A 21,522-nucleotide genomic window follows, 5' to 3' on the forward strand; every position below is an offset into this window, starting at 1 on the left:
TTTTGTTATATATTAAAAAACAAACAACCAAAACAAAGCAAAACAAAAACAAAAAGAAAAAGAAAAACCGAAGAAATAAAAAAAAAAAAGCAAGCAGCAGCTCCCTCTGGTGGATAGGCTTGGTTTGATGTGGTAAGTCTTGGAGTCCGCTCTCAGAGGCTCCGCCCCTGCCTGAGGCGAAATGAGCAGCAGGAGGTGAAGTGCGCACCTTCACAGACTCAATTTCGGAGTCCCCACCCCCAGTCAGGATCACGATTGCAATGGGGGAAAGGAAAAAAACAAAAAGCAAAAAACCGAGTCTCTCTGAGTTTCCGATAGCTTTGCTCAAGACGCTGTGCGCTGCTGGAAATGAGCTGGGAGCTCCTACATTCTGAGCGCGCCCGGGCCTCCACCCGCCACCGACTCTTCGTTGAGGGTCCCGTTGGTGTGCGCCTTATTTTTTCCCTGTGGGGACCTGGGATTCGCGCAGTCCGTGCAGGGGGCGAGGTGTGCCTTGGAAATGCGGTCCGTGGTCCCGATCCCAAAACCAAGTTCGAATTGCTCGCGCCTGGCGCAGTCGCTGCTCGGGTCGCTTCCGCCGCGGAGCGCGCCTCCCCAGCGCAGCTGCTTCTCACAGCCACAGACGCCTCTGATTCCCCGCCGAGATGGCTTAGGGCTGGAGGCTATTCCTTCTCTTGTGCCCCGCTACCCAGCAGTTATCTATGGAGTGGGTTTCTGTCTCCAAGCGCAGCCAAGCGTTCTATACCTCTTCCCCAGAGACAGTTCTATGAGCGTGTTCCGACTCTGTCTCTTCCCTTTGTCTCTCGGGCGCTGCGCACTTGAGCCACGTTGGGCTGGGGATCTTACCTCCCCTGCCCGTCGTGGGCTGGCCCGTTTTTGGATCTCCGCCGTTCACCCCCACTCATTCAGATATCCTTGAGGTTCTATTCCTTCTGGAGTTCGTATTTTCTCCTTCTGCTCTCTCAGATGAACGTAATATCCTTCTCAGTTCGAAAAACGGTGCGGAGGGAGTTTACAGAGCTCCCTTCCTCTCCACCATCTTGGCTCCACCCCCCCTTACTTCAATTTTAAAAGGAAAAGATTCAGTAAGGTGCTTCAGGCTATGCGTCACTAAGTAGTGGAGCTGGTTTCGTGCGTAGGCTCCGTGTACCGCATACTCCTATGGCTTTGCCTCTGGGATCTGTTTGCGGAGATCCCTTGGGCTGGAAATAGATCTGCCTTATAAAGCTCCTACTGGGTGCTTCCATCCTGATGGTTAGTTGGCCCTCTGCAAGGATGGCTGCTGGGGAGGAAACTAAACTTCCGAATTCTCCATGACTTCATTTCTCATACCGGCCGCCAGCAGGTGCTCCAGGGGGCTGGATTTCTTTCCATCCCACACAGCGTCCCCTAGTTGGTCCTCGACTCGTATCCCAGCAGCCAAGGGCTTGGGCATGCTTCTGTTTCTCTGTCCACAGAGGCTACAAAGCCAAGGTGCACACTGAACACATGGCCCTTCTGCCTCTTCACCTCCTCCTCCACTTCTGCCTCCACTCAGTGCCCTCCTCCCTCAAGCCAGCACCTTACCCTGCAGGCAGATGTGGTCCTTCCCTGAATAGTGGGGAACTGGAAGCCAGTAGGTTGGGCTGGGAGGTGACTGCTGGGGACGTTTGGGGCCTGAAGAATCAGATAGGGCAGGACAGGGTCTGACAGTGGCCAGTCACTGTGGGAGTCAGGAGCCTAGGTTGGGACTCTTGTGCTCTAAAGGGGACTGCTGCCTGCCCTGCACAGCAGATAGTGGGTTCCTGGTACCCTGTACCTTGAGCTGCCACAGTCTCAGGGGCTGTGTTTGGAGCATGATGCTCATCTGGGCAAATAGGTTCCGCAGGATTGAGAGTAGAGGGGGGAAAAAGGGAGGAAATGGGGAGAGGAGAAGATATGGAGCACTTCCTGGGAGGCCGTGCATGGTGGTCAGAGCTTGTGGGATACCAGGTAGCTGCTGACACCCCGCTTAAGCGCATACGTGTTTGCATTATGCCCGGAGGAGGTGATCTGATGCTTTCCTTGCAGTCCGTGGGGAAGAGGAATGAGCCAGTTTCAAAGACGGCCTTCCCCATGCCTCCCACGTATAGGACGGTTCCAGTTTTAGAGAATTAATACTCAACAGGCATCACAAGGCATTGTAGAGGTAGTGAACTTGAAGCCCAGATAGGAAAATATACTTGGCCAAGGTCAAACTGCAAGTTAAGGACACAGCTGGATACCTGCATTCATTCATCCATTCATTCATCAGGCATTGTTTGCATATCTGTTGTGTGCCAGGTACTGTGCACTGGGGGTACAGCCGTGGTGAGGTCAGCCAGGCCCTACCCGTCTGGATGGCCCAGTCCCCAGTACAGATGAGTAAATGAACTGATTACCATTTAGATTTCTGGGATTGGGGGCCAAGGATCAAACAATTCCCTATAGACCAGTTCTGCCGTTACTTCTAGCCTCTTTTGCTCCTGCCCCCCCCCCCGCCACTGCTCAGTCCTTGGGTTCTGGTAATATGGGCCTTCAAAACACACCAAGCTCGGGACACCTGGGTGGCTCAGTTGGTTGAACATCCAACTCTTGATTTTGACTCAGATCTTGATCCCAGTGTTATAGGATTGAGCCGCATGTCGAGCTCCATGCTTAGTGTGGAGCCTGCTTAAGATTCTCTCTCTCTCTCTCTCTCTCTCTCTCTCTCTGTCTCTCTCTTTCCCCTCCTCTTCTTCCTCCTCCCCCTCTCTCCCTCAGCCTCTCTCCCTCACTCGTGCTTTCTCTCTCTTTCTTAAGTAAGTAAGTAAACAAACGAATACATACCAAGCTCATTGCCACCTTGGGTCCTTTTCACTGGGTAGAATGCTCTTCCTACAGGTCTCCGTGTGGCTGCCTTCTTCAGAGCTTTCATCACTCTGCTTAGATGCCACCTCCTATAAAGCTCTCACTGAACCTCTGAGCTAAAAGCCCTCACCCCTACAGGGTTTGGTTCTTTGCTCTCTTGTTGAATCTCTGTCTCCCTCCTAGCTTACAGCGCTCAGTACTTAAATAGTGCCTGGCACGTAGTAAGTACTGCATTAATCTCTTCCAGTAGTCTTAGGAAAGGGTCAAGGATTCCTCTTCTTCCCATAAGGCCCCTGAGCACTTGGGGTCTGAAGTCCTTACGGAGAACAAACACTCTCATTTTACAAGTAGTAAACTGAGTTCCAGAAAGAGGCCGTAACTGCGTGAATTCATCGAGGTCTAGCCATCTCTTGCCTCGCCCTCGTGCTCCCCCAGGCCTGGGGGCAGCAGAGCCAGTTCTTCAGAACTTTCTTCTCTTTGCAGAGAGACGTGCACTGGGAACCAAAGAGGCAGTTATGCCTCAAGGACAGTCAGTCTAAAAGCAACTAATTCTCTCCATTTTTGTTTAAGTGGGGAGATCTTTGCCTGTATGTCTGAAGGATAGCTTTGCTCGATGTAGGATTCCTGGCTGGCAGCTTTGCGGGTGTTCTGAGCACTTATATCTGATAGCATCAGGCGGGGTGTGTGTATACCGGGCTCCCCATGGTCACTGGCTGTTCTGGGAGCATCCGTTCCCCAGCGTTCCCAGTCTTCCCAGCATGGTCAGAGGGGCTTCAGACCTCAGAAGAAAGGTGAGGGAGTTGGACATTGGGCTGAGATGTGGTAGGACACGCGCGTCAGCTGCTCTAGGTGACCTGCCAAGGTGACACGGCAGCAGGGCCATGATTTGAGCTCAATCTGATGACAAAGTCCATGTTCTTAGCCACTTCGTCTGGTGAATGGAGAGGTTGGCAAAGAGTAACATAAGTTTGCTAGAGGGTTGGCCAGGATTACTTACCTAGAGTGTTTTTCATTTACATATCCCACACATTGTTAGAGACACCCACTCTGTGCCCATCCTCTGGCCAGGCTTTCGGGTCACAGAGATGAGCCGGGCATGTTTCCTGCCCTCAGGGTAGATATGTCTACTGGGCGGTGGTGGTCTAAGGGGATGAACCCACGCTTTGCTCCCCCATCCCGTCTGTGTTGGCGAGGGAGTCCTGCCTGGAGGAAGTGTTGCCCACACACTGGACGGGACTTTTGAGGGTATGAAGCTTATTCCTTTCACTTTACAGGTGAGGGAACCCAGGACTATAGTAGAGAAATGGCCTGTAAGAGAGGGCCAGGATATTTGGCCAGTGGTACCTTTGAATTCCCCTGAAATGAGTTGTTGCTGTGACCTACTCTGCTGCCTGTCCTTTACACAGCACTCCAGGGGGCCTTCACAGTTCCCTTTTGGTCAGCTGAGGATTGGGGCGCCTGGGTGGCTCAGTCGGTTAAGCATCCGACTTCGGCTCAGGTCATGATCTCAGGGTTCATGGATTCGAGCCCCACATTGGGCTGTGTGCTGACAGCTCAGCGTCTGGAGCCTGCTTGGGATCCTGTGTCCCTCTCCTGCCCCTCCCTCACTCACCCTGTGTGTGTGTGTGTGTGTGTGTGTGTGTGTGTCTCAAAAAAAAAAAATTAAAAATAATTAAGGAAAAAAAAACGGAATGCAGGCCCAGAGCAGTGGAGTGGCCTGCTCAAGGGAGCCGTGAGAGCTCAACCCAGAGAAGGCCGGCCTCTGGGTGGCCTTGTCCTCCTTTCTGGGTCCGAGATCATTCCCGTCTGGGCAGCTCACGCCCGCCCGAGTTCATACCCTAAGCACGTCCCACCCCATCCTGCCCAGAACTCTTTTACTTAAAGGGCTTACCTGACGGCCTGTAAGCCTTAGAGGTTTTGCAGGCCTTGGCAGAGGTTGCAGTTTAGACTCTTCTTCCGAAAGGCCGAGCGTGATTCCATTACAGCTCTCATTCCTCCCAGTCTTCTTACAAATATGCACCTGCCAGCGGGCCGCAGAGCACTTGAGCAGCAGCCCGCTTCGCACGTACAGTGAATTCACGTTCTTAGAGAAGCTGGCCTATGGCTTGGAAGCTGTTTTACCAAAATTTTAGAATCCAGAAAAACAAAAGACTTCTTCTGAAAGCATGTTCAGTCTGGTTACACAAGAGACACAAGAGAGTTCAGATTCTGGCATAGATGGCATAATTGGTATACATCTCCCCCTTCAAAGCACAGCCCCCAGACAGAATTAGGGCCCTTATGAGAACGGCAGACTTGGATCATAATTTTGTATTTCAAGGCCAAGAATCTTGGTCTAGGAAAAATAATAGAGATAAAGCAGAGAACAGGGAGGAGTTTCGTCTGGTACCCCTTGAATAAACCAAAAATTAAAAAAAAAAACAAAGGATGTTCTGAAATCTGACGTGGAAAAGAAGGTCGTGGAGACCTAGGGGAGAAAGAAATCCATAGCAATGGCTGAGCCCAGACCTGTCCTTGGGGTGTGGGAACGTAGGCGGTTAATGGGGGGTCTACTGGTGGATACTGCATGCCCCCCAGGAAGCCAGTGGGGCGCACTACTCGGTAGCTCTAGCCTGCTGGGTTTTAGGAAAGAAAACCCGTAAAGGGACAGATTCATATGTAAATTCAGATTATTATGGAAACTAGCCCCTAACTGCTCCTTCCACAGTTTCCATCACAAAGCCAAGCTGTAGGGTACTCATCTGGTCTTCCTAAATAGGTTTCATTTGGATTAAAATATTCATGAAGAATGAAGGAAAGTCAGGACTGAGAGGAAGTTGTTTTTTTAATGTTTATTTTTGAGAGAGACAGACAAAGTGAGCAGGGGAGGGGCAGAGAGAGGGGGACAGAGCAAAGAACCCACCCAATGTGGGGCTTGAACTCACAAACCAGGAGATCTTGGCTGCAGCCAAAGTCAAACGCTCAACTAACTGAGCCTCCCAGGCGCTCCTCAGAGGAGGTTTTACAATGTCATTTTCCCTGGCCTAGGTCCTCAACCCTAACATCCCAAGAAATACAAAAAAAAAAAAAAAAAAAAAAAAAAAAAGATGGTTCTATTTCTTCACCTAATCAGAAGAAATTCCCAAAGATGTCTCATGTCAAAATCTCAACTCCAGTAGGGAGTCAGACAGAAATATTATAAGAGGCGAAATCAGTTCTTCTGGTATTTATTTAATAATATAAAACTTAGGGACCCCTGGGTGGCACTGTCGGTTGAGCTTCAGACTTCAGCTCAGGTCATGATCTTGGGGTTTGTGGGTTTGAGCTCCATCTCAGGCTCTGTGCTGACAGCTTGGAACCTGGAGCCTGCTTTGAGTTCTGTATATCTCTCTCTCAAAACGTTAAAAAAAATTTTTTTTTAATATAGAAACTTAGACCTTGGATTCTCACCATGACCAAATTGTTAGATGAATAAATTCTTAGTCTCAAAGCTTTGCTCAGGTCTCTACTCAACTGAGTATTTGGTGTTTATTCATTCTGAACTGGAAGCAAAGAGCATAGCTACCAGCTGTGAATCCTGGTCAATGTGTGGGTTGGGAAAGGATGAGGAGGTCATCTTCATAGTCACTGAGTCGCTATCCAAGCGTAGCGAGCACAGCCAAGGCCATAAGTCATGGTCCGTTCACCTCACCATGCTCTTCTTCACCCTGTGAAACATGGGAAAGACTCACTCCATAGGCGAAATAAAAATGACGTTTTGAATAACTCTGTTAATACCCTCCCGATACTTTCAGGCACCATACACAAACTGGCTTATTCTGTCTCATAACTGGCAGCCTTGTAATATTGTACATCGATGCCTCAGTTCTATAGAATCACACTAGAAGAGAACTTCCTTTCATCAGGATCATATACTTATTGCAGGATAAGGCAAATAGCCACGAAAATCATTTTTACTTTGCTGAGTGTTTTTCTTTTTTTAAGCCACTGTTTGCATTGTGTTGTGATTTGCTCATCTGTTTAGAGGCAGTCCTGGGGGTCAACACACATTCTGGGTCATAGCCTCCATCATTTTCAGCTACAGTCATGGCAGTGACGTTTGAGGTCAGAATGCACCGCACTCATTTCTGACCCTCCATCTTTGCTTGCGCGGCTCCCCTCTCAACCCCTTCCTCATCTGGCTCCATCATTTGGGTTTTGCCTGGTTTCCTCTCCATTTTCTGCCTCCTTTCACTCACCTCCTTCCTCTTCCTTCCCTTTTTCAACCTGACCTGCCCAGTTGTCTCCCCCTGCCCCAGCCTTAGGGGGCCTGACTTCCGGCTTCCCACCAAGACGGGTTCTGACTTTCCCTGCCTGCCCCGTGAGCACTTGAGTTTTCAGATCGGGTGTCCTCCTTTTCTTGTTTCCTTACCAAAGCTGCAGTGGTGCTTTACATGCAAGAAAGAACGAGCAGTGATTAGGGCAACAGCTCGGAGTATCGGCAGGTCTGCTGTGGGCCAGGTACTGTGCTGAGTACCATGCGTGAGTTAGGAGTATTTGCTGTTTTGCAGATGAGAAAACAAAGACAGGGAGAGGTCAGTAATTTGCCCAGATCACACAGCTGACAAGTGGTTCAGTGGAATTTATTCATCCTATGTTCATTCATTCCATTCAGTTCACTAGACTTTGAGTTTGAGAGGAAAATGGCCGCATGCGCATTTTCACATATCTCTTCAATAAAAAATGAGAAAATAAATGACAACATGGTTTTCTTGTTTATTTTCAGTTCTTTAGAACATTCCATTAGCCAGAACAAACCTGTTTCTGGGGCATTCTATTGAATTGACAATATACTTTAAGTATACAAGCATATCTTGGAGATATTGCAGGTGCAGTTCCAGATCGCTGCAGTAAAGCAAAGGTCACAATAAAACAAGTCAAATTAATTTTCTGGCATCCCAGTACATACAAAAGTTAGGTTTACACTGTACTGTAGTCTATTAACTGCGTGGTAGCATTATATCTAAAAAATGTACATATCTTAATTTGAAAATACTTTATTGCTAAAAACTTCTGACTGTGATCTGAGCTTTCAGTGAGTCATAATCACTAGTAGATCACTGTAACAGATATAATAATAATAATAATAATAATAATAATAATAAGGCTTGAACGATCGTGAAAATTACCAAAGTGTGACACAGAGGCACAAAGTGAGCAAATGATATTGTGTGTCAAGAGACTGACTACCACTCACTCAGAAAAGGGAGCAAATGCTGTTGGAAAAATGGTGCCAATAATCTTGCTCGACATAGGGTTGCCAGAAACCTTTAATTTGTAAAACAAAACAAAACAAAAACCACAACTGTTCCTCAGTTCAAGCGCCATGTGGAGCACTGTGCTGACAGCTCGGAGCCTGGAGCCTGCCTTAGATTCTGCGTCTTCCTCTCTTTCTGCCCCTCCCCTGCTCGTGCTCTGTCTTTGTTTCTCTCTCTCAAAAATAAATTTTAAAAAAAATTGAAAAATTTTTAAAAAATAGATTCCCTTTTCCATTCTTCAAACTGCTCCTTTTTTCCCTTTCTGAATCTGTCAGCCATTTATTGTCTGTTTTAGAATGTAAGGAAACATATAACATAAGGTAAACAATACAATAAGAAAGGAAAGATGAAAACTAATTTTTTGTTAAAAAGAGAAAGCCATCTCCCTTTTCTGAGTGAGTGGTAGTCAGTCTCTTGACACACAATATCATTGCAGTTCAGAAGTCTTATACACTAAAAAGCAAGACAAGGGCTGCCTGGGTGGCTCAGTCGTTTGAGTGACCAACTCTTGATTTTGGCTGAGGTCATGATCCCAGGGCGTGGGAGCCTGCTTAAAATTCTCTCTCTTTCCTTCTGCCCCCTCCCCCGCTTCCTCTTTATTCTCTCTCTCACCCCCCCTCCAATAAACAAATAAATAAATAAATAGCAAGACAAGATCAAAACTTGAATGTGGCCAGTATCTCTGCTCATTTGAATTTAATATTTCCAAAGTATGCCCATTTGGGTGAATGTTTCAGTTTATTGGTATGGCTTGACAATAACAGATAAATATAAAGCTTTTTTATAGTGTACTTCTTATAATTGTGTATACCTGTATTCAGAAGTTTTTTTTATTTTTTGAAGCAAGATGAACAATAACCATTTTCCCCATTGAATGCAAACTGGTGCAGCCAAAGTGGAAAACAATGTGGAGGTTTCTCAAAAGATTAAAAATAGAACTACCATGTGATCCAGTATCACACTAATGGGCGTTTACACAAAGAATATGAAAACACTTATTTGAAAGGGTACATGCACCCCTGTGTTTATTGCAGCATGGTTTATAATAGCCAGATTACTGAAGCAGCCCACGTGTCCATCCATAGATAAATAGGTAAAGAAGATGGCGCTTGGGTGGCTCAGTTGGTTAAGCGTCCAGCTCAGGTCGTGATCTCAGTAGTTCCTGAGATTGAGCCTGGCATTAAGTCCCCTGCTATAGGGATTTTCTCTCTCTCTCACTCTCTGTCCCTTCCCCACCCATGCTCTCTCTATCTCAAAATAAATAAATAAGCCTAAAAATGTTTTTTCAGTGCAAAAAAGTAGATGTTTTGTGTGTGTCATAATGGAGTATTATTCAGCTATAAAATATAATGAAATCTTGCCACGTGTGACATCATCGATGGGACCAAAGGAATTATGCTAAGTGAAATAAGTCAATCAGAGAAAGACAAATACCATAGGATTTCACTCATATGTGTCATTTAAGAAACCAAATGAACAAAGGAGAATAAAAGAGACAAACAAAAAAACAGACTCTTAACTATGGAGAACAGATGGTCCGAAGAGGGGAGGGTGGGTGGGGGATGGGTAAAACAGGTGAAGGCAGTTAAGAGTACACTTATGGTGAGCAGTGAGTTGTAAACAGGACTGTTGAATCACTAAATTGTACACTTGAAACTAATATAACACTGTATGTTAACTCTCCTGGAATAAAAAACATTTTTAAATAATAAATGATAAAAAAATAAAAGTAAAAAAAATTATGCAGCATTTTATGATACATTTTGGCATTCGTTAATGTCATGTCTGCCAGTAACTACTCTAATATATCCCCTGTTTCACTGATAAGTATTTCCCTTTTGATCCAGCAACAGTCTTAATGACTGGTGTTTTGTAGCTTGCTATAATAAATATACGGTCAGTTGAGTCTCCTACTTACATACTTATTAGACTGTTCTTTTGTTTTCTTGAGTATTTTTTCCATTTTAATTGAAACTGTGTTAAAACCAGAAAATTACTTGGAGCAAATTGTTCCTATGTTATATATATGCTGGTCTTCCTATGCAGGACCATGTCTGTGATGGATCATTTTGCAAATCTCTCGGTAGCCCCTCATCCCTCTTTAACAACGGGGTTCAACTCTCTTTGTACCATTCAGCGGCTAAGTGAAAGTTGCGCAGAAGCTTCTCTTTACACTGACCTAGTTTCATTCTGCCTTTAACTTTCTGTGAGGCCAATAAAGTTTAGGCGGCCTGGCTTTGTCCCTTTCTTTGTGATATCCAGAACATAGAAGACAGCTTTCTGAAAATTAGTTGCTTCCATTTGGTAGAGTCGGTATCACTCTATCCAATCTTGCTCACTCATTTTTGTGCTTCTGCGAACATCCCTAAAGCTCTTGGGTTTCAGGAGATGACCAGAGAAGGTTAAAAAAGAAAAAGGAAAAAAATCAAGGAGTTGAGGAAGCTCGGAGTTGCACTCACTTTCCCCACTCTGGGAATCAGATTATTAGATTTTCAGTGCATCCAGAGACTTTCCAAGCAGACTGTTCAACCATTTTGAATCACTTGGCTGTGTGCTGTGGACTGGATTGTGTTTACCCCCAATTCACGTGTTGAAGCCTAGTCTTACTCATCATGTAGGGCTGCCACAGCAATGCACCATCAGCTGGGTGGCGTAAACTGGAGAAGTGTGTTTCTCACGCTGCTAGAGTCCAGAAGTCTGTGATCAAGGTGCGAGCATGATCAGGTTCTGGTGAATGCTCTCTTGTGGCTTGTAGGTGGCTGCCTAGTTGCTTAGCTTCACAGGGTGCAGGGGTGGGGAGAGGGAGAGAGGGAGAGAGAGCTTGAGCTGTCCAGTGTCTCTTTTTTAAGGGCACTAATCACATGATGAGGTCACACCCTCATGTCTTCATTTAAACCTAATTATTTCCCAAAGGCCCCATCTTCAAGTATCATCACATTGGGGATTAGGGCTTCAAAGTATGAATTTAAAGGGGACACAGCAAGCCCTAACCCTCAATTGGTCAGTATTTGAATATAAGGCCTACAAGGAGTTAATTTAGGTTAAAAGAGGTCATAAGGATGGAGTCCTGATCCAATAGGATTATTATCTTTATAAGAAGAGACACAGGGGGCACCTGGTGTCTCAGTTAAGCGCCCGACTCTCGGTTTCAGCTCAGGTCATGATCTCATGGTTTCATGAGTTCGAGCCCCATGTTGGACTCTGCTGGGGGCATGGAACCTGCTTTGGATCCTCATGCTGTTTCTGTCTTTCTCAAAAATGAATAAACTTTTAAAAAAAGATTGAAAAAGAAGGAGAGACACTGGAGAGTTTGATCTCTACACACACACACTCACACACACACAACACACGCGCACACAGGAGGAGGGACATAATGAGGAAGCCGTCAGCCTTCAGCTAAGCACCTGTTGCTGCAGCTGGCAGTTGAGGGTAAAAGAGAGGGTCATCTTCTGGGGTTAGAACAGTCTTGCCAGGCTGAGGAGAGACTAAACAATGGCGAGAGGAGACATGTCTGGAAGCATGAAACCTTCTGGAACTGGCTCTCCACAACCCTTTGTCATGCCCATTTGCCAAAACAAAATGGCAGTAGGCTTTATTTAAAAACAGCATTGCAGGGGTGCTGGATGGCTCTGTTGGCTGAGTGTCTGACTCTTGATTTCAGCTCAGGTCATGATCCCAGGGTCATGAGATTGAGCCCCAAGTTGGGCTCTGTGCTTAACATGGATCTGCTTGGGATTCTCTCTCTCCCCCTCTCTCTGCCCCTCTCTTACTCATGGCCACTCTCCGTTTCAAAAATAAATATTCTTTTAAATTTTTTTATAGTTTATTTATTTTTGAGATAGAGAGAGACAGAGGATGAGTTGGGGAGGGGCGAGAGAGAGGGAGACACAGAATCTGAAACAGGCTCTAGGCTCCAAGCTGTCAGCATGGAACCTGATGCGGGGCTCAAACCCATGAACCATGAGATCATGACCTAAACTGAAGTCAGACACTTAATCAACTGAGCCACCCAGGCACCCCTCAAAAATAAATATTAAAAAAAAATAATAAAAACAATATTGCAGTGTATGGATATGTCCAAACTCGTCAAAATGTATACTTCAAATATGTGCATTTTTTATGACTAAGCATACTTTAGTGAAAGTGAAAGAAAGAAAACAAGGTTTTGGGTACATTGGTGAATTTGGTAAGCTTTGGTGAATTAGTCCTGTGGTAAGTCGATCCTTCAGAGAATGGCCCACTTGTTCACGTGGTCATTCTGTGACTTGGCTTTTGGTACAGTGGCTCTCGATGAATTGAGTTGGAGCCCAATCTGTAACTTCTAACACTGAGCAAATGAGGCAAGATCTTTATCCACTGAAAGATCCTCCTTAGAACTTCGTGGAAACCAGTGGTTTACCTTGAGAATCCTGGGATTTTATTGTCACCTAACAGGGGATGAATCACTCTTGAGTTTCCCTTTTCGTGGCCTTTCCTAGTCCCTCCCTCCCTTGGCCTTCCTAACAACGGGCCAGCTGGGCAGAGCGGGAAGGAACCGTAGGGCTATGGGAAAGTCTGGGATCTGGGTGGTCAGCGGGGAGAAGGCGCCGCAGGGCCTTGCCATGCAGCCCTGCACTCCTAAGCTAACGGTCCCGGATGCCCAAGGGACCAGATGTTTGCTGGGAGCACCTACAGGGGCCCCAGAAGAGGTCTTTCGGCCTGTGTTCCCCAGAGTTCCCAGAAGGAGAGTCTGTGAGTGCTGCTCTAGTAACCCGTCTTCAACCAGTGGGAAATGGAGCCGAAACATTTCTGCCTGCTTCCCCTCTGCCAAGGAGGGGGAAATGGGAGACTGCTGAGGGAAGGAGAGGACAGTCAGTCCCAGAATCTGACCTCAGTAACAGGACCGGTCTCTAGTATTTATACCCTGTTTCTTTCCAGCAGGAGGTGAGCATGCAGAGCTCTGCCGAGATGAAGACGAAGGATCAGCCTTGCAGCTGGTATGTACTGGGGGGGTCCTACGTATTTGCCAGGCAGTGGGTTAGGGGCTCAGTGTGTGTTAGGCCATTTACTTCTCACAACGTACATCAGTAGTTTCATGTTCAATTTCAGACAGCAGGGATGAAGAGCATTAACTTGGCCAAGACTCAGACCCAGAGCTTCTGTGTTTTGGCTTGGTTATTCCTAGATTCTGAGATCAGGTCCCCTGTTGCATGCTTGACGGTTTCCTTTAAAGCCAGGGGCACCTGGCTAGCTCAGTCGATAGAACATGTGACACCTGCTCCTCGGGGGTCATGAGTTCAAGCCCCGTGTTGGGCAGGGAACCTACTTTTAAAAAAGTCTGTTTTTTTTTTTAAATGTATATTTATTTTGAGGGGGAGAGAGAGAGGGAGAGAGAGAATCCCAAGCAGGCTTCATGCTGTCAGCGCAGAGCCCAGCGTGGGACTCAGTCTCATGAATCATGAGATCATGACCTGAGCCAAAATCAAAGTTAGACACTTAACCGACTAGTTACCCAGGCACCCCCTGAAAAGTGAAGTCTATTTAAAAAAAAACTTAAAGATACCTTTTATGAAACACAGATGACGAGAGTATACTATAATGATCATCAGTGCAGAATCAGGAGCAATTTACATAGCGCCTTTTTTTTAAGTATATTCCATGCCCTGCGTGGAGCCCAATGCGGGGCTTGAACTCACAACCCTGAGATCAAGACCTGAGCTGAGATCAAGAGTCAGACACTTAACTGACCAAGCCACCCAGGCACTCCATATGTAGAGTTTATTTTTTTCCCCCAAATTTCCTTGCCTATAAAATTGAGATAGCAGTAATGCCTATTGAATAGGATTTTTCTGAGGATTAAATCAAACAATTCATTTTAACATTGAGAACAGTACCTGGCACATTGTAGCCTTTCTCTTCAAGGTTTCTTCCTGTTGATAGTAGTAGAAGGAGTAGAACTGACACTCCTTTAAATGGTCTTTAGTGGTGAAATAAAAAGATCACGAGTTATGTCAGAACCCAGTTTTATCATTTAGTCCATGGAAGCCCCGAGGCTGAGAGCCCCTGCCCTTAACCGCTGTGCTTTGTAGGTGGAGTGGTGGGGTTCTGGTATGGAAACACCTGGTCTCAGTCCCAATAAAGAAAGGAGAGTACTTTGCTAAATGTTCTCTCTCTTCAGGAAACAGTGCTGAACTCGCTGCCTGGGCGACACCCCCCGCCCCTAGGACCGGGACTGCGTCACAGAGACTGCTGCCCAGGCGGCCTAGAGAGGTGAGAACGTGGGAGCGGGGAGGAAATGTGGACGGCAGTGTGGCTCCCCGGGGAGAAAACACACTTGGGACTCAGAGGGTTTCAGAACACAGATCTGCCACTTACTGGCTCTGTGACTGGAGCTGTCTGAGGTGTCGTGTATAGCATGGATCTTAATAGGAGTTCACAAGGCTGAAAACAAGGCGAAATGAATGAAGATGGATTCATGCCGAGCGCCCAGAACAAGGCATGGCTTGCCGTAGGTCTGTGGTAAACATTATTTTGCCTAATCATGATGGTGAAGAGACGGACCACAGCAGACAGAATAAAGAAGTAGGGACATGGGAAAGAGCCCACATTGGAACCAGAATGCTTATAAACGCTTTGCTGTCATCCTCCAAAAATGCCCATGGCTTCTCTTGCCGTCTCCTGACGCCGATGGGCCAAGTGCCCCATGGGATCCTCTGACTCTTGCAGATGACTTGCAACCGCATTGTAGAAGCATTTTGGTTTCTACGTCGACCACTGGTCTTCTCTTTGGCACCCTACACCCTGGCCGAAATTGGTGGGTGGATCCAATTAAACCGACAGAGGGACTGTGAGAAAGCCGGGGAAGCAATTCCCTTGCTACCGTTTACTGTTCTCTGATGCCGGGACCAGAAGTTATCAGACACTCTGCAAACCGAGTCGCACCCAGTGACTGTTCTTAGATCTAAGCAGGGCCCTGGTGCCAGCGGACAGCCCGCTGTGCGTTGTGTCAAGACTCCAGCTTCTAGAGCTCGTTGAGATTGCTATGTCCAGTGATCTGAGGAGACCTTAGTAACTCGACCAGTTTGCCACTGTGATGAAAGAGGTACTCTTGTTAAACTTTATGAGAGAAAGTGGCTCATAGCAAGGTGCATCACTACAGACCCCTTCCTCCAGAGCACCATGACAGTAGCCACTTTGCCTAAAGAGGAGAAAGAAGGGAGAGGGGAGAGGGTAGGAATTCCGGAGACCCTCTTCTTCCTCAGCCGGGTACTCTTTGGGCTCTGACAGGCTTGGCCCACACATGATGAGTACTCTGTTAATAAACTCGTCAGGAGCAGCCTCGCGGAAGCTGTGGAGGCCCTGTGACCCACCCCGGTTGTCTCTGGCTCTGCAGTGAGGGAGTGGCACTGGTATATGATGAGATTGTTCGCCAGACACACATTTTTAGGTTTGTTCATGCAGTTCCTATTGGTTATCAAACCCATTTAAACCTCCACGCAGTGCTCACTTTGGCAGCACGTAGACTAAAATTGGAACAATACAGAGATTAGCATGGCCCCTGCACAAGGATTTTGTGCAAATTCATAAAGCATGCCGAATTTTTTTAGTCAGAGAAAGACGAATATCATATGACTTCATTCATATGAGGAATTTAAGATACCAAACAGATGAACATAAGGGAAGGGAAGCAAAAATAATATAAAAACAGGGAGGGGGATAAATCATAAGAATGACTCTTAAATAGGGTCAGAGGTTTGCTGGAGGGTTGTGAGAGGGGGGATGGGCTACATGGGTGAGGGGCATTAAGGAATCTACTCCTGAAATCATTGTTGCACTATATGCTAACTAACTTGATTGTAAATTAATTAGTTAATTTAAAAAAACCCTCCACCCAGTTAAACCACAAAATGTGGTTAGGTCAGTTGGTCAGCAACACAGTGTAGATCTTTAGTGAGAAATGTCTGGGCACTGAAAAAGTGGCTGCTGCAAAACTAGCAGGAGCTTTTTCCAAAGACAGCTCTGGGCCTGGTCACTGAGTCCTCAAAGGAAGAGATTGGTGTACTCCCCACTCAGTCCTCAAAGGAGGCGATTGCTGTGCTCCCCACTAAGGAACTCTGGGCCGGTTCCAGGTCCCAGGGGACTTGATAGATGGCCCCACTGTGGTCTGCATGGTGATGGCACTCTGCCTCTCCTGGTGAATCGGGAGACGAATCAGAGAGCCCCAGTGTCTCAGTGTCTTAACTCAGGACAGGAGTACTGGCCTTCCATTGGGCTCTCGTGGATACTGAGCACACAACTGATGTCTGTGACCAGAAATCCCACTCGTATCACAGGTCCAGCAGATGTCCCAAATCACTTGGTGGAGGTGGTTCCAGAGTCTTCCACACTAAAATATAAATGGTCCACACCGGAATGAACAAAACAGCCCATATGGGGTCTCCTAACTCCACGAAAAGATCAGAGGAGCGTCCGTCTGCTTCCTTGAGCCTGGCTCACTGTCCGCTCCTCCTGGTTAACTGTGACCCAGCAGGAACGGGGTGCAGCTGCCATCCCAGCTGAGAGGGACCTTTCCCCTGGCTGGGTGCGGTAAGGGGCCGTCAGTGTAACGGGCAATGCTTCCCGTGGGACGAATGGCTGGCTGTCCAGGCTGCCTCAACAAAGGAGGCTTGTGGTATTTCCACTGACTGATGGGTGGTGTCTAATAGCCTCGACATTTTTTCAGGCCTCTGGCAAGATGCAGATTGGCGTGTGGAACAAGCCTCCCTGTGGGGACAAGGCATTTGGGTAAAAATCAGTTCTGCTTCTTGGGACTCATATGGATGCTCGCCAGAAAGTCCCCTACGCTGACAAGGGGGAGCGTCACAAAGGAGCAGACTGTGCTTGTCAACTAAACATGGAAGCCGAAGTGTCTCATTTACCACAGAGGAAGCAGATGTCCCTCTGGGGGCCACAAGAGGATGCCCAAGTGGGAATTCAGTGTAGGGAAGGAAAGAGCCTTTCTCTGCCCTTCAAGGTCTTCCAGCGGGACTAAACTAAATTTACATGAGACAGATTAATAGGAGAAAAAGCCAGTGTCATTATGGGGGCACAGACGCCCAGTAATGAAATTGAGACATCAAGAAATGACCAAGGCAGGCAGTATTTATACTATTTAGACAAAGAGACAAGAAACTTGGGAGAAATGGACAGGATAAAGAAAGCGAGTGTTCAGGTGCTTTCATTAGTAGGGAAATCTAAGCGGAATTTAGGCTGAGGTAGTAGATTAGGAAAAACCCCAAGGTTGGTTTCTATAGCTTTCTCGGCTTTAAAGTGTCTATCTCCGGTCATCACGATGTTTTGTTGTTGTTTTACCTCTTAGGACAAGGAGGGTATTTTTCATAGGGGAGATTTGTTTCTTGCTTTCCTGGGGACAGGATGGTCTGAGTATCCTCACATCGGCAGTTGATTAACTTTATAAAAAATGTTTTAACGTTTATTTATTTTTGAGAGAGAGAGAGACAGAGTGTGAGCTGGGGAGGGGCACAAGAGACACAGAATCTAAAGCAGGCCGCGCTGTCAGCACAGAGCCCAACGTGGGGCTTGAACTTACGGACCACAAGATCATGACCTGAGCTGAAGTTGGAAGCTTAACTGACTGAGCCACCCAGGCGCCCTTGTTTCTTAACTTTTATCTCAAATTATCAATATGCCAAAGTGGCACATTTTGGGGTGGCCTGTCCTTGGCCCCCCGTCAGAAATCATCCTAGACTGGGCCTACGTGCATGGACTGCCACTGCTGTCAGAAGAAAACATAGGGAAGAAGCTCCTTGATGTTGGTTCTGACAGTGATTTATCCCAGACAAGCCCCCAAGTAATGTAGCAGGATTCTTACACAGAGAGTTGTGACACTGAGGCTTTTCTTCACAGGAAGAAAGAACTTTTCTGGGGCACCTGGGTGGCTCAGTCGGTTGAGCGTCTGACTTCAACTCAGGTCATGATCTCACAGTTTGTGAGTTCGAGCCCCAAGTCAGGCTCTGTGCTGACAGCCAGCTCAGAGCCTGGAGCTTGCTTTGGATTCTGTGTCTCCCTCTCTCTCTGCCCCTCCCCCGCTCATGCTGTCTCTCTCTCTCAAATAAACATTAAAATTTGTTAAAATTAAATATTATTATTGTTATTATTGTTATATTACTTAATATATATTTTTTCACTAATAGACTTTATTTTTAGAATAATTTTTGATTTACCGAGAAATTGAGCAGATATTACAGATATTACAGATTTCCTCTATGTCCTCCTCCCTTCTGACACACAGCTTCCCCTAAGAATAGCATCTCACATTAATCTGCACATTTGATAAATTCATGGAACAATTGCATATCCATTATTATTAGCTACAGCCCACATTTTTTTCGGACTTGCTTACTTTTACCTAAGATCTTCCTGCTGTGCCAGCATTCAGCCAGGACACATTACAGCGGGTTGTTGTGTTTCTGTAGATTCCTCGTGGCGGTAGCAGTTTCTCAGGACTTCCTGATGTCTGAAGACTTTGACAGTTGTGAGGAGCATTAGGCAAGCCATTTATGGAATGCCCTTCTGTTGGAACTTGTCTAATTTTTTCCCTCAAAACCGGGGTTATGAGTTTTAGGGAGGAGGACCACAGAGGCAAAGTGCTCTTGTCAGAGTATCTTTTCAAGGATACGTGTTATAAAAGTGATTTGTGACTGTGGGTGCCGAGATGTTGGCTGTCAGGTTCTTTCACCCTAAGGCCTCTTCCATCCCTCCCTTTCCAAGGAAGGAATTCATTGTCTGCAGCTCACACTTAGGGAGTGGGGCTTAGTCCTCTCTTCCTTTTTTTGTCTCTCCTTTCCAAATTATTTATTTATGTCAGTATGAAGTTATGGATATTTATTTTATAGCTTGTGTTACAATCCCAACTACTTTATTTATGTTGTTGCTCAACTTGTCCCAGCTTTGGCCACTAAGAACTCTTTCAGTTAGTTCTTGCATCCCTTTGACAACAGTCCCATCATTGTGAGGCTTTTGTTTTTGTTTTTGTGTTCATTTTTTTTATTAATAGTTTATTGCCAAGTTGGTTTCCATATAACACCCAGTGCTCATCCCCACAAGTGCCCTCCTCCATGACCATCCCCTTTCCTCCTCCCTCTTCAGCCCTCAGTTTGTTTTCAGTATTCAAGAGTCTCTCGTGATTTACCTCCCTCCCTCTCCCTAACTTTCTTTGGTCCTGCCCCTTTACATGGTCCCTTGTTAGGTTTCTCCTGTTAGACTTACGAGTGCAAACATATGGTATCTGTCCTTCTCCGCCTGACTTATTTCGCCTAGCATGACACCCTCGCGGTCCATCCACTTTGCTACAAATGGCCAGATTTCATTCTTTCTCATTGCCATGTAGTACGCCATTGTATATATACCACATCTTCTTGATCCACTCATCAGTTGATGGACCTTTAGGCTCTTTCCATGACGTGGCTGTTGTTGAAAGTGCTGCTATGAACATTGGGGTACATGTGCCCCTATGCATCAGTACTCCTGTATCCCTTGGAGAGATCCCTAGCAGTGCTATTGCTGGGTCCTAGGGGAGTTCTATTGTTAATTTTCTGAGGAATCTCCACACTGTTTTTCAGAGTGGCTGCACCAGTTTACATTCCCACCAAAAGTGTAGGAGGGTGCCCATTTCTCCACATCCTCACCAGCATCTGTAGTCTCTCGATTTGTTCATTTTAGCCACTCTGACCACAGTGACGTTGTATCTCAGTGTGGTTTTGTTTTGTATTTCCCTGATGATGAGTGACACTGAGCATCGTTTCATGTGCCTATTGGCCATCTAGATGTCATCTTTGGAGAAGTGTCTGTTTATGTCTTCTGCCCATTTCTTCACTGGATTACTCGTTTTTCGGGTGTGGAGTTTCGTGAGTTCCTTGTATATTTTGGATACTAGCCCGTTATCTGATATGTCATTTGCAACTATCTTTTCACATTCTGTCGGTTGCCTATTCATTTTCTTGATTGTTTCCTTTGCAGTGTGGAAGCTTTTTATCTTGATGAAGTCCCAAGAGTTCAGTTTTGCTTTCATTTCCCTTGCCTTTGGGGATGTGTTGAGTAGGAAATTGCTGCGGTGGAGGTCTAAGAGGTTTTTTCCTACTTTCTCCTCGAGGGTTTTGATGGTTTCCTGTCTCACATTCAGGTCCTTCAGCCATTGTGAGTTTATTTTTGTGTATGGTGTAAGAAAGTGGTCTAGGTTCATTCTTCTGCATGTTGCTGTCCAATTCTCCCAGCACCACCTGCTAAAGAGGCAGTCTTTTTTCCATTGGATACTCTTTCCTGCTTTGTCAAAAATTAATTGGCCATACATGTGTTGGGCCAGTTCTGGGTTCTCTATTCTATTCCATTGGTCTATGTGTCTGTTTTTGTGCCAATACCATACTGTCTTGATGATGACAGCTTTGTAGTAGAGGCTAATGTCTGGGATTGTGATGCCTCCCATTTTGGTTTTCTTCTTCAATATTACTTTGGCTATTCAGGGTTTTTTGTGGTTCCATATGAATTTTAGGATAGTTTGTTCTAGCTTTGAAAAGAATGCTGGTGCAATTTTGACTGGGATTGCATTGAATGTGTAGATTGCTTTAGGCAAGAAGAAAATGGACGAACAGTTCCCAGCACATACAGCTGTGACCAGACCGAGAGAAGTACTATATAGGCTGTCCTCCATATGTCTAGCATAGTCCACCTGGGGCCTGCCATCTGATGGCTGCCTTGACATTGTCCCAAGCCTCTTGGAGATGAGAGAAGTTAGACAAGGAGTGGGGATCTGGCTCAAGGTGATCTGGGGTCCCCCACCGTTGGGTTTTTCAGGCAGTTGAGTTATAAAATCTTTGGCCTAGGAATGTTAAGTTTTTAACAGAGATGACGATGAACTTTTCCCCCACCAGGCAAGACAGCTCTTCCCAATAATTGAGCGTTTGAGGAGACAAACCCCAGTAGCAAGACTGGGGTATTTTGTTTTACTACACGGGTTGTGGGGATCTAATTTTCTAGACTCTTATGGCCATTGTTTCCCCATGTTGGTACCAGTGAAGCATCCTCACCACAAAGGAAGATGCATGCTAACAGAAACCCCTCACAACACTCCCAGCTGGCCGAGGTGGCCTCAGCCAATCCTATGGCAAAGAGTAGAGCCAGAATCACAGTAACAGCGAGAAACAAGGGGTGACAGTGCATCACAGTAAGGACACAGATGTAGAAAAGACAGTCTATTTGTCCCACCAGACCAGCGATTCCTCAAGCCCCTCCCGTGCGTAGACGAGTCAGCTTCTGGGGTGACTCCAGCAGGGTCGCAGTCTCCCGGGGTGTCTACAGGTGCAGATAGCTTCTTCTGTAGGGTCAGCTTGCCCGGCGTGGATGGATCAGGAATGCACTCCCAGAT

The 21,522-nt window shown here is 46.3% G+C and overlaps 1 long non-coding RNA gene and 1 other non-coding gene across 2 annotated transcripts in view; both read left to right on the plus strand.

Annotated features, from left to right (window-relative positions):
* LOC115283952 overlaps positions 1-21,522 on the plus strand; it is a 50,174-nt gene that overhangs the window by 23,064 nt on the left and 5,588 nt on the right. Inside the window, exons 2-3 of the long non-coding RNA XR_003905096.1 lie at positions 13,041-13,099; positions 14,281-14,372. This is a non-coding gene — a long non-coding RNA (uncharacterized LOC115283952). The remainder of the gene's footprint in view (positions 1-13,040; positions 13,100-14,280; positions 14,373-21,522) is intronic.
* LOC115284472 lies at positions 15,602-15,705 on the plus strand. The gene has a single exon (XR_003905225.1). It is a non-coding gene; the product is annotated as a U6 spliceosomal RNA (small nuclear RNA).

The sequence above is a fragment of the Suricata suricatta genome, chromosome X (assembly GCF_006229205.1).
Source record: "Suricata suricatta isolate VVHF042 chromosome X, meerkat_22Aug2017_6uvM2_HiC, whole genome shotgun sequence".
Taxonomy (NCBI): Eukaryota; Metazoa; Chordata; class Mammalia; order Carnivora; family Herpestidae; genus Suricata; species Suricata suricatta.